At 42.7% G+C, this 13,362-nt stretch overlaps 1 pseudogene; it reads right to left on the bottom strand.

Moving 5' to 3' along the window:
* Nucleotides 1-12,749: 12,749 nt before the first annotated feature.
* LOC120093454 (U2 spliceosomal RNA) lies at nt 12,750-12,920 on the bottom strand (annotated as a pseudogene).
* Between the last annotated feature and the right edge of the window lie 442 nt (nt 12,921-13,362).

The following is a 13,362-nucleotide window of genomic DNA, read 5'->3' on the forward strand; positions in this document are numbered from 1 at the left end:
CGGAATAACGTTCCTTAAAAGTCAACTTTGTGTGTCAGCATTGAGGAGTGATGATATCCACCATCTCATTTCTCAGCTCAGTCTCTCAACTGGTTTTGCCAAGACAGGACCTGCTCATCATCAGGCCATGCCTTCTTCCCAGAAGCACAACTTTGATGTGTGTGAATGAAGTCAGTGGCCATGGTGTTGGAGGAAATGACGAATTTAAAACTCGGTAGAAGTTTCAAGGCAGAACACACAGAATGAGCACACAGAAGATAGATTGATTTCCTATTATCCTTGCAACAAACGACTCCAACTACTAGTTTATTCTTTTGCCATTCTATAGGGAAAAGTGATAAAATGGGTCAATCAGAGCTGTGCTCCTATGGAGTGGTTGAGAGTCTATGTCTCTTTTCTAGTTCTAGGGTTCATTTACATTTCTGGACTCATGAAGCAATTTTCTTTCCTCAAAGCCAGCAGCATTGCATGGCCCACTCTCTCTATCCACTCCTTTGTCCTCACAGGTCTTTGTGTCAGTCTTGTGTCCTTATGACTATAATGTCCTACCCAGATAACCCAGGACAATCAAGCCCTTTAACTTAATAAAAAGCCCCAGTGTCTCTCATGCCATGTAAAGCAAGCCTTTAAAGGTCCTGGGAACTGGGGGAAGGGATTTTTCAACTTATCACAGAAGATACTATGAACTTCAAGTGACTGAATGAAAATTTTGAATTGTGTTAACCCACTGGTTTCAGAGGTTTGTCTCTTACTAGATGATACCATTTTAAGAAATAGTATCAGCATTTCTTAGTACGGTCCTAGCTGGACCATACTGAAGTTAACAACCCATATCTTACTTAATTTTGTTATTAACAAAATACATCATGCCTTCCAAATAATAATTTATAAATGATGATGGGGTATTAATGACAGCTAGGAATATCCCAGGGAAAGATCAAAGGTTTAGAGTAGCAAAGAGCTTCAACCTTTTCCCACATAAAAACTTAAATCAGAACTCTCAACACCTAAGAAAATAGGCTCGTTTACATCTTATCTTCTGAGTGATTTATGCCAAAGGTGTTGCCAAGAAATGAAAAGATACAGAAAGAATAGAAGATTGGCCACGACAGAGGCAAAGCCGTTAGCTCACAGGAAAGGTCCAAGCAATCAGACTCTCAAAGCTAATTTTTTCCTCTATTTCATGTACTATGGGACTGTGGAATTATTTTTCCAAGGTCAAGACAACCTCAATGCTCATGAATTTTACTTTCTGTAAACTTTCTATCTCGATTGTGATTTGATTACCTCCAAAATGTTTCTAGGAGAAGAAAACCAAAAGATGCTTTAGGATCGGGCTCTCCCTGAACATCCATCACAGGGAGCCCCTTATTACTCTAATGACTGTGCACTGGGAAAACATTTAATGTGCTTTCAAGCTTTCCAATTTAGAAACAGAACTAGATTTTAATATGAATATGTTTTTAACATTTTCCATGCTTTAGGGGAATGGCTTTTGGGAGAAAAGGGTAATGAATGTTTTTAATCATACTAAAATAGTTTGCCACGAATCTGTGACTTAACTTTTTGATGACAACAAAATAGAAAAGATCAAACATCATACTTAACCAGGACTCCGCATTTCTCAGCGTGCATTCTTACTTTTTAAATATGTTTGAAACAGAAAATTCATCCAAGGAAATGGGTTAAAGTGACCCTGCCATGTTAGTTGTCTGCCTTTCCTTCCTGCATAAACCAGTGTAGAGCTCTGTCACCTCTCTGAGCACCCATGTGTGGAGCACTGTCACCCCTCTGAGCACCATATGTAAAGCACTGTCACCCCTCTGAGCACCCATATGTAAAGCACCATCACCCCTCTGAGCACCCATATGTGGAGCTGTCACCCCTCTGAGCACCCATGTGTGGAGCAGTCACCCCTCTGAGCACCCATATGTGGAGCGCTGTCACCCCTCTGAGCACACATGTGTGGAGCACCGTCACCCCTCTGAGCACCCATGTGTGGAGCAGTCACCCCTCTGAGCACCCATGTGTAGAGCGCTGTCACCCCTCTGAGCACCCATGTGTGGAGCACCGTCACCCCTCTGAGCACACATGTGTGGAGCACCGTCACCCCTCTGAGCACACATGTGTGGAGCAGTCACCCCTCTGAGCACCCATGTGTAGAGCGCTGTCACCCCTCTGAGCACCCATATGTGGAGCGCTGTCACCCCTCTGAGCACCCATGTGTGGAGCACTGTCACCTTTCTGAGCACCCATGTGTGGCGCACCATCATCCCTCTGAGCACACATGTGTGGAGCACCATCATCCCTCTGAGCACCCATGTGTGGAGCACCGTCACCCCTCTGAGCACCCATGTGTGGAGCACCATCACCCCTCTGAGCACACATGTGTGGAGCACTGTCACCCCTCTGGGCACCCATGTGTAGAGCACTGTCACCTCTCTGAGCACCCATGTGTGGAGCGCTGTTACCCCTCTGAGCACCTTGACCTTACCCCTCCACACTGGTTATCAGCCCCATTACACACATCCCCTTTCCTTTTACTTCCTTTGCTCTCGTGTGCCCATCAGACTTTCAATAAATTCTTAATGTCATTGATGAAAATGTCACAGATGAGACTTACACATGTCTCTAGGCAGGCCTTTAGCTTCAAAGTAAACAGCTTGCAAACCAGGAGCCTGTCTTCCTATTTAAATTCATCAGAAACCAAAGAACAATCTCTCTCCCACTTTCCTTCTCTTTGGTTTGAGTATCTCCTCAAGGATGTTCCAGCTACCACACCATGCAGACACATCCTCCTTACTTTCCAAGAAGCCATAAGGAAAGCTCAGGGATGTCCATGGCACGTGGCCCTTTCCCTGTCTAGAAGGTAGACTGTATCCAGGGCAGTGGGAGTTGAAGATGCCTATGCAGCCCTGCACTAGCAACATACATTCATTTAATGAAGTGAAATGTGAATTCAATATATGTTCAGAACATGTGTGAGCAGTTATGGGATTCACATTCCCAACGTTTCTGTTTTAGAAAATCCATAAGCCACACAGTTTTAAAATGCTTTGCAGATCATCTGCTTGTCATTGTCTGGTAACTTTACTCTCTCCAGCATTGCCCCAGAGGATGAAGGACAATAGACATTTTTCTAAAAGACTTCAGAGTTCTTCACTAAAAGATGTGATTAAAGACTAAAAATACTACTATCCAAACTAATTAGAGGGAGTTATGGACTAATTCAGTTCTGTGATGCGAAGCTGTTCTGAGTTGGTTTTATTGAAGACACAAATTCTATTATATTCCAAATGCAATTTTCCAATTCTACAGCAAAGAATTGAGTAATCCGTATAGCTCTTCAATTTTCTTGCTAAGATTCAAAGTTTTGCTTATCTCGCATTATGAAATATGAATTATTTCAGCGACTCACCCTCTAATTTCAAGGAGATTTGGGGAACAACTCTTTAATTAGTCTTTATCATGCTTGCTTAAACCTTGCCAGCTATCTCTCTCCTGAAAGTAAATTAAAGCCAGAAGAGAAAAAAACCTGAACAGCCTCTCATAGCACCACTGGCTACTTGATGGCTAAGTCTTCATAAGACCCATCATTCTGAAGAGGGACTTCTTTCGGACTACAAACACTGATCATGCTCAGAAAAAGTTCTGTGAAAAGTCAGAATAGTGTGGTGTGTGTGTGTGTGTGTGTGTGTGTGTGTGTGTGTGTGTGTGTACAAGCTACCAAGTAAATATTTACTACTGATAAAGGTAAGGCATATTCATCATCTTTAATTGTTTTCTTGTCCTAAAAGTATTTCTTTACCAAATAGATATTTAAAATCTCCCCAGTTTTTGATTATTACTAACACAGAACACATACGCATTTACCACCATTGCGTATTTGTTATAATTGGGTTTGGGGGTGACAGGTCACAAAATGAATACCTAAAATGCCAGACTTACCAGTTCTGCTGTCAGTGTTTAAATAATGCTTACTTTCTTTTAGCCATTAGAACACATTTAAAAAAACGAAAAGTGCTCAAATCAAATAAACTGGGACATAGGAAAACATTTCTATTTTGTAACCCATTGAAGTGTCTATGTTTCTGTGCTTCCAGATGCAGTGCAAAGTATCACATGTGAATTACCTGATTGTGTCTGCTTAAAACCTCCCTGAGGGCCTGCAGATGGAGTTCAGTTGATAAATGCATCAAGTGCAGGCTCAGGCACCATGGTACATATAGTCCCAGCACTCAGCAGGTAGAGGTAGAAGATTCAGAAGTTCAAGGACAGCCTCAGGTACATACCTAGTTCAAGGCTAGCATGGAATACATAAAGCCCTGTCAGAAAAACAAACCCACCTCTAAGGAGGTCACTTATTATTACCTCCATTTGATCGCGAGGAATCAGTCTCAGAGACGAAAAGTAACTTGCCAAAACTACATAGTTAGGGACTTGACAAAGTGCTAGACTCCATATTTTCTGTCACCTCTACATACACATTTCAACTCACCTGCAAATTGTCATGTGATAGCTCCAGGTGTACTGAGGCAGAGAGAGTAAGGCATGGAAAATGGTTTGTCCAACCTTTCCATGGTGTTAAGTCAATGTTGATAAGCATTCACTTGCCTTCCATTCCTTTTAGTCTAGATGAAACTGTAACATGAATGGTTCATTGCCACGGCAATATAACCAAAACTTGTGTTGCAGCTTGTAGGCCTGACCCATAAAAACCTCTCAAAGATGACCTATTCCTCACATATGAAGACAAAAACTGTGACTCTACCCTTCGCTTCGTACAAAGAGTCACTCAGAGCGGATCAAACATAACGACGGGCCTGCCACTGAAACTGCTGGAGTAACACAGACGAGAGCAAGCACTTCGAGATTCAGGGGATGACTTTCCCTCAGCTCCAGATGTAATAATAGAGAGGGTTAAAGGGCTGAAGAGATGGCTCAGTGGGTAAAGGCACTTGCCACAAAGCCTGGTAACCTGAGTTCAATCCCTTGAACTCCCATAAGCACTAGGTGCAGTAGCACAGATCTGCGATATCAGTACTCCTGTGACAAGATGTGAGGAGAATTGCCTGGAAGCTCGAAGGCCAACTACCCTGAAGTAGCATCATTGCAGCAATAAGACAGACGAAGGGCACAGGAGCAGCAAGTCCGCTGCATCTGAGACACCACCGGAACCTGAAGGGACCGACCAGATAAACAGTTCTCTGCACCCAAATCCCGTGGGAGGGAGAGCTAAACCTTCAGAGAGGCAGACATGCCTGGGAAACCAGAAGAGACTGCACTCTGCACACATCTCTGACTCCAGAGGAAAACACCAAACGCCATCTGGAACCCTGGTGCACAGAAGCTCCCAGAAATGGCGGCCCAGATCTTCCTGGTTGCTGCCGCCGAGGAGAGCTCATAAGCAACACGCCACAAGCAAACTTGAGCCTCCGGACGACAGGTAAGACCAACTTTTCTGCTGCAAGCGACCTGATTGGGGGCCTCGGGACACACAGAGGCAAAATTCCTCTAGGACTGGACACTTCCAGTTTTTAGCGGAAGTCCCAATCTCGTGCTCCCTGCCTCCAGCTCACTGCTCCCAAACCTCGTGGGAGAGAGAGCTCACTGCCGGGACTGGTGGGCACTCCTGAGACTGCAGAGCGGAAGAGACCACCAACACTGCCCACCCCTGCCCACATCCCTGGCCCAAGAGGAAACTGTATATGACCTTTAGGTTCCCTTGGATAAGGGCACAGCAGCAGCAGGTCCCCTACTTCTGAGACACTGCTGGAACCTGAAAGGACAGACTGGATAAACAGTTCTCTGCACCCAAATCCCGTGGGAGAGAGAGCTAAACCTTAAGAGAGGCAGACACGCCTGGGAAAACAGAAGAGACTACACTTTGCCCACATCTCTGACTCCAGAGGAAAACACCAAACAACCTGCCTGGTGAACTCAAGACACAGGCCCACAGGAACAGCTGAAGACCTGTAGATAGGAAAAACTGCACGCCCGAAAGCAGAACACTCTGTTCCCATAACTGGCTGAAAGAAAACAGGAAAGCAGGTCTACAGCACTCCTGACACACAAGCTTATAGGACAGTCTAACCACTGTCAGAAATAACACTAGAGATAATCTGATGGTGAGAGGCAAGCACAGGAACCCAAGCAACAGAAACCAAGACTACATGGCATCACCAGAGCCCAATTCTCCCACCAAAGCAAACACGGAATATCCAAACACACCAGAAAAGCAAGATCTAGTTTCAAAATCATATTTGATCTTGATGCTGGAGGACTTCAAGAAAGACATGAAGAACTCCCTTAGAGAAACACATGAAAACATATATAAACAAGTAGAAGCCTACAGAGAGGAATCGCAAAAATCCCGAAAGAATTCCAGGAAAACACAATCAAACAGTTGAAGGGAGACCTTTAATGACTGCTTCTATTTCATTAGGACTTATGGGGTTGTTTAAATGGTTTATCTGTTCCTGATTTAACTTTGGTACTCCTCCATTGTTGGTGGGATTGCAGACTGGTACAACCATTCTGGAAATCAGTCTGGAGGTTCCTCAGAAAATTGGACATTGAACTGCCTGAGGATCCAGCTATACCTCTCTTGGGCATATACCCAAAAGATGCCCCAACATATAAAAAAAGACACGTGCTCCACTATGTTCATCGCAGCCTTATTTATAATAGCCAGAAGCTGGAAAGAACCCAGATGCCCTTCAACAGAGGAATGGATACAGAAAATGTGGTACATCTACACAATGGAATATTACTCAGCTATCAAAAACAATGCCTTTATGAAATTCATAGACAAATGGTTGGAACTGGAAAATATCATCCTGAGTGAGGTAACCCAATCACAGAAACACACACATGGTATGCACTCATTGATAAGTGGCTATTAGCCCAAATGCTTGAATTACCCTAGATGCCTAGAACACATGAAACTCAAGACGGATGATCAAAATGTGAATGCTTCACTCCTTCTTTAAAAGGGGAACAAGAATACCCTTTTGAGGGAATAGAGAGGCAAAGATTAAAACAGAGGCAGAAGGAACACCCATTCAGAGCCTGCCCCACATGTGGCCCATACATATACAGCCACCCAATTAGACAAGATGGATGAAGCAAAGAAGTGCAGACCGACAGGAGCCGGATGTAGATCGCTCCTGAGAGACACAGCCAGAATACAGCAAATACAGAGGCGAATGCCAGCAGCAAACCACTGAACTGAAAACAGGGCCCCCGTTGAAGGAATCAGAGAAAGAACTGGAAGAGCTTGAAGGGGCTCGAGACCCCATATGAACAACAATGCCAAGCAACCAGAGCTTCCAGAGACTAAGCCACTACCTAAAGACTATACATGGACTGTCCCTGGATTCTGACCTCATAGGTAGCATTGAATATCCTAGTAAGATCACCAGTGTAAGGGGAAGCCCTGGGTCCTGCTAAGACTGAACCCCCAGTGAACATGATTGTTGGGGGGAGGGCAGCAATGGGGGGAGGATGGGGAGGGGAACAACCATAAAGAAGGAGACAGGGAGGGGTTAAGGGGATGTTGGCCCGGAAACCGGGAAAGGGAATAACACTTGAAATGTAAATAAGAAATACTCAAGTTAATAATAAAAAAAAAAAAAGACAGACAAGGTCTCAGAGTACAAAGGTGAGAGCTGACTGTAAAACGTTACCCTTGGAGCTTGGAGGGATGCCCAGTGGGTAAAGTTGTGGCTGCTTTTGCATAGGAGCCAAGTTTGGTTCATGACGCTCACCTGATGGCTGCAACTACCTGTAACTCTGGTTCTAGAGGATCCAATACAATCTCTGGGCTCTGCAGGCACAAGACATATACATCCCGCACCTACATAAATGCAGATACTCACATATGCACGAAATAGATATAAGTGAATCTCCTTTTAGAAAAAAATTGGCAGGATTGCAAGATGCTTCTGAGCAGAGAAGAAAATGATAATCACCCCAAGTGAAGAGACAGCCTAAAGAATAGTAGAAAATCATTGCCAACTATTCAGCCAACAGGGAGTTAATATACAGTGTATAGAAAGACTCAAATATGAAACACCAAAAAAAGCAAACAATCCAGTAGTGAAGGGCAAATGACAACAGAACCATCACAAGTAAATAAATACAAACAACCAACAAACACATGAAAGAAAATGTCCAATGTATTTAGCTATCATAGATCTGCAAACAAAAATTATATGGAGATTTAATTCTGACCCAGCCAGGCTACCATTAAGAAGCAAAAGACAACAAATGGTGGCAAGGATAAGAAGTCAAAAACACAGGAAACCTATACACAGCTGATAAGTATATCAACTAGCGTAGCTACTACGTAATTTTACTGAAAAGGATGTCCAAAACATTAAAATCATAGTAAGATCCAGCTATGCGATCGCAGGGTGCTCACCAAGAAGAATCAGTGTTAGTTTCCTATGGCGATAACTGCTTACCCATGTTTATTATACTATTCTCAATATCCAAACTACGGGATCAGTATGGCAACTCACCAATGAATAGATAGAATATTTGATGAATTATGTAATGAAGTATTATTCTGCTCTAAAGAAGAATAAAATCATGTCATTCGCAAGACCCTGGGTGGAACTGAAGATAGAATTTTAAGTGAAATAAAGCCATCCTCTGGAAGACAAGTACTCTGTCATGTGTGAGACTTAGGATGGAGGAACACTAAAGTAAAAGGCTTCCTAGGGATGTGGAAGAGGGAAGGGAGGACAGGAACAAAAAGGGTAAAAAGGGTAAAAAAAACAAAATATACACACACATAGACATGTCATTATAAAGCTGCTACTTGGTACAATTAACATATGCCAAAAGTTATTTAATGTATGTGTGTATCAAAATGCTACCCTGCTGATTTGCGTAGATTTTATGGTTTTATACTGGGTCCAAACAAAAGTAATGTTTTAATTAACCAAACATCCCATCAGCTATTTGATGTTGAGAGTTGCCAAATAAAATGTGAAGCATATGGCAAAATTTGAGCGTCAGAAGAAAAAGAAATGATGTCTCAGCGTAAGGGCATCCTGTGCAATACTTATAATACTTCTTAGGGACTTCAACAATTAAGTTGCCATATTAACAAATATAAGGCTCGAAAATGTACTATTTCATAAAGAGAAATGCCTACACCATTGTCACTTATATGGGATTCAAATTTAGCTGTGTGCCCAGGAGTTTTCATTCATTTCATTTCATTTCGTTTCATGTTCATATGGTTCTGTGACTTAAACCCAGTGCTTCTGATATATGAGAAAAGTACTTTACCAACAAAGCCACTTCTCCAGTCTTTAGTCATTGTAGTAGGAAATTTGTTTTATGCCTTTTTAATGAGTTTATTTTCCTAAAAATAATTATGTCCATACGATTCTCTTTGTAATGAGCTACCATATTGGTTCACATCACTGTGACCAAAATGCCTGACAGTTAGAACTAAAGGAAGAAAGAGTTTGCTTTGGAGGATGATTTCAGAGGGGTTTCAGTCTGCCAAGGGCAGGCGTGATGATGGGAACTCCATGTGAGGCCGTAGAAGATGAGGCAGTGACTGCTCACAGGCAGAGAACAGGAAGTAAACAGAGCAGAGCTAGAACCAAGGGTGGTTATACCCTTCAAAGCCTCGTCCCTAGTTACCTCATGACTCCATAGTCACCCCTAGTCACACATTTGCTTGGAAGCAAGATCGTGAACCTATGGCTGACACTTCAGACTCAAGTGTTTATTATGTTTAATTGTGTGTCTCTGTGTGTGATACACATGTTTGCAGGTACCTGTAGGTACCAGAAGAGCAGGAAGTATGCATCCCACTGAGCCATCTCACCAGTGCCCAACAGCTGTTTTTTACCCACCATCTTTGCATCCTGTGGTTGGTTTTGCTGAGTTTTACGCTGAGGTTTTGAGCTGGGCTCTGAGTTTTCCTGTTTTACTAATGCTTCTACTTTCTGGTCATGATACCAACACAAGTTTCAACAGGCTCTTTTTCAAAAAGGTCTGGAATCTTGTCTTTCACCTATATAACAGCACAGATTTACTATCTCACTGGGTAGAATTAAAAAGTCTTTTTCATTTGAAATTAAATAATCATTAAATAGCCGGTTACTGTGAAAGCCACCATCTTCTACTCTACAAGCACAAGTACCAAAGCACAGTGTGCATGCTGCCCCATCCATTCAAAGTCCATAAGCTCCTAATGAACAACAGGACCTTTTCTTTCTGCTGTTTTAAATAAAATTTTTCAAGCATTTCACAGCATGAGTACACTGTATTTATACCATTTCTATCCCTCCCTGTTCAAATCCTCCTTGCCTTCTCCACTTCCTCATAGATTCATCATCTTCCTCGTGGTTATCATTAAATTATAGATAGATAGATAGATAGATAGATAGATAGATAGATAGATAGATAGATCATACTGTGTCTCTTTTTTTTGTTCAAATGGTTTTATTTCCATCTTTAATACTAGTCCAAAGCAGATTGATATCCGTGAGCATGGTTTAAATGTAACAAAGAAAAGAGTTAAACTATATACATTAAGTAAAAAGGAAAGAAAATCTTTTCTATACCAATCTTTTCCTATTAATGCAGTTTCTGATTAGAGGAACTAAACACGTCTCTTTCTCAATTTAATTTAGGATGAAATAATAGAACTTTTATGATCTACTTCATAAACTGTCTTTAAGAAGAAAACTAATTTTTAAGTGGGTGTCACCATATTTACCAGTGAACTGGTTGCATGGTTGCCTTGTCTCCTTGAAGTCTGGCTATCACTAGAACTAACAAGACCAAGTCCATGAGGCCTGCAGGGAACTCAATGGCTTTGACTTCCAAGGGGAGCACACATACCGTGCATCACAATGATGAGAGTTAATGCTCTTACCCTCTGAGTCCATGTTAAGAAACAAACTTATTACTCTCATTCAAACTAACTGAAGTCAAACAGTTAAAAGGTCAGAAGGAAGAATAAAACTATTTTCTTTTCACAGAGAGGAGGGACACCCCTTCAGCTCCATTTAAAGTGAATTCTGTACTGAGTCCCTGCTCCTTCAGAACAGTAAACTGAAAGTCAGTTATTGCTAGCAAAGCCCCAGTGGTCCCTTTTCCACCTCAAAGATGTGCCACACAAAAAGGCTGTTGGTTTGACTTGAAGCCCTCTGAGAAAGTAGGGTGGAGGTGGAGGCAGGCTGGCATTCAAAGCCTATACTATCCTCTATGAGCCACCCTGTCCTAGTGTCCCCAGGGGCAACTGACCACCTTTGCTATCTCTGAGAGCACCAGAGCAGAGATTGTTATGTGGTCCCACTTGGAGGAAGAGACTTTGCTGACCAAAACCTACTGAGCAGTCAAAAGTCCAGAGGATCATGGGGTTGGGGATTTAGCTCAGTGGTAGAGCGCTTGTCTAGCAAACGCAAGGCCCTGGGTTCAGTCCCCAGCTCCAAAAAAAAAAAAGTCCAGAGGATCAAAGCTCAACTGGCCAGAAGAGCAGCTTTGGAAATATCTATCTATTCAAGGGATGTGGGAAAGCCAGGGCAGTGGTAGGTTGAGTAGGGAAACCCCTCTGACACATGGGCAACAGTGACTTGGGCAAAAGCATGTAAATGAACAGCTGATAAGGCCATTGTTACTGCTACCACCTCCTGGTATCTATGCTTGGGCAGACATTAGGCAGTGGGAACTGAAAAACTGAGGGTTGGAGGGAATAGTAGGCAGCACAGGGCACATCTTAGCAGAAAAGAAAGGACATTCAAGTACTTGCTTGTCCAATTAGCCTTGAATGTGCTGTACCAGGCAAAGAACTTTGGAGCTTGGGTAGGGTTCCTGAGAACAGTTGGTGAATAGAGATGGGGTGGGCTGGGCACTGCTCCCACAGGCAGCACTGGGCTGAGGATACTAGCAGTGCTACATCTTCCAGATTGCTGAAGAGCAAGTGAAGAACGGGCTTTATTGCACTTTCTCATTCTTAGGAAACAGGTTGCCCTGCAGAGTCTCTTGATTTGCAGAAAACACTGCACATCAATGATAAGTTTCAGGCATAATCAAGGTCACCTCTGCTCTCATGGGAAGGAAAACTAAGTCTGCCAGCTAGGCTTTTTCATGGGCAGTTTAGGTACTGGTATTCTTGGACTAGATGAACTGTCTGGCCAGGTCACTGTTTGGCAGACAGAATAGCTAACTGGCAGGTGCCTTGAGAAGGTTCTGCACCCACGAGAACTGGGGCAAACTTTCCCAACAGGGAAACTTCTTGGCCAACATGTAAGCTCCATAAAGAGACTGGAGCCATGATGCTCAACTCCAATATTCATGACTCCTTTTTTCCTATTCTGGGCTCAGACCACCCAGAGGGGCAGAAACGCTGAGCTGATCTGGGAGGATCCCTGGATCATGCTCCATAGCATCAAACTGGAGGTAACAAAAAGATCTAAGGGATTGGAAAACAAAAGACCAGTTTACATCAGGCATTCATTTTTTAAAGTCTTTTTGAGCTCAGGAAACTGGAGGCAGATACCATGCAGAAAAGACAGCCAGGTTGTCTGTCCTTTGGTCTATCCTGAGCAGTTGTGAACATTTCATATATAAATGGGATGGTACCATTTATGTTTGATCTTTTTCCTACAAGTTGGGCAAATGTTAGCATTCTTAAAGGAATCACGGAAGCACTGGCTACAGATGATGTGGCCACATTCTGTAGAAACAATGAGAAGCCCATTCTGCACTATCTCAGAGTTTCCATCCATGTAGATGGGACAACTGACGGTACCTGAGGACCTAAGTCCAGTAGTTCCTTCATCCTTGGTAATTAATATATTGTCCTCAGATAGAGGACATATCAGATATTAAACTGATAAAAACAGATACTATACTTGACCTTAGCCAAAAAGCCGAGAAGCTATATACTGTGTCAATTTAATGTTGCATATATGTACGTGTTGATAGCTGGCCACTATCAACTCTCAAACAGCACCTTCAAAAATAAAGGAGATGACATATATTAGTGATTATTGTGATGGCTCACTTCTGATGTTAACTTGACGATATCTGAAATCAGCTAAAACCTAGGTATCTAGGCACATTCATGAGAGGTTTTCTTGATTGAATCACTTGAGGTAGGAAGATTCACCCTAAATCCAAGCTACACCTTCTTCCTGCAGCTCACGTAAAAGGATATGGAGGAAGGAAACATTTGCTCTTTGCCTGCTTGCCCTCACTCCTGCTGGCAACTTCATCTACCTGATGCTGAGGCATTCCTTCACTGGTATTAGAACCTGCTTCTTCAGGACTCCAACACAGACTGAAGACTGGAAGCTCTCTAGGAATTCTTTTAGACTCTAGCAC

Source organism: Rattus norvegicus, chromosome 6, assembly GCF_021556685.1.
Source record: "Rattus norvegicus strain SHRSP/BbbUtx chromosome 6, alternate assembly SHRSP_T2T, whole genome shotgun sequence".
NCBI lineage: Eukaryota > Metazoa > Chordata > Mammalia > Rodentia > Muridae > Rattus > Rattus norvegicus.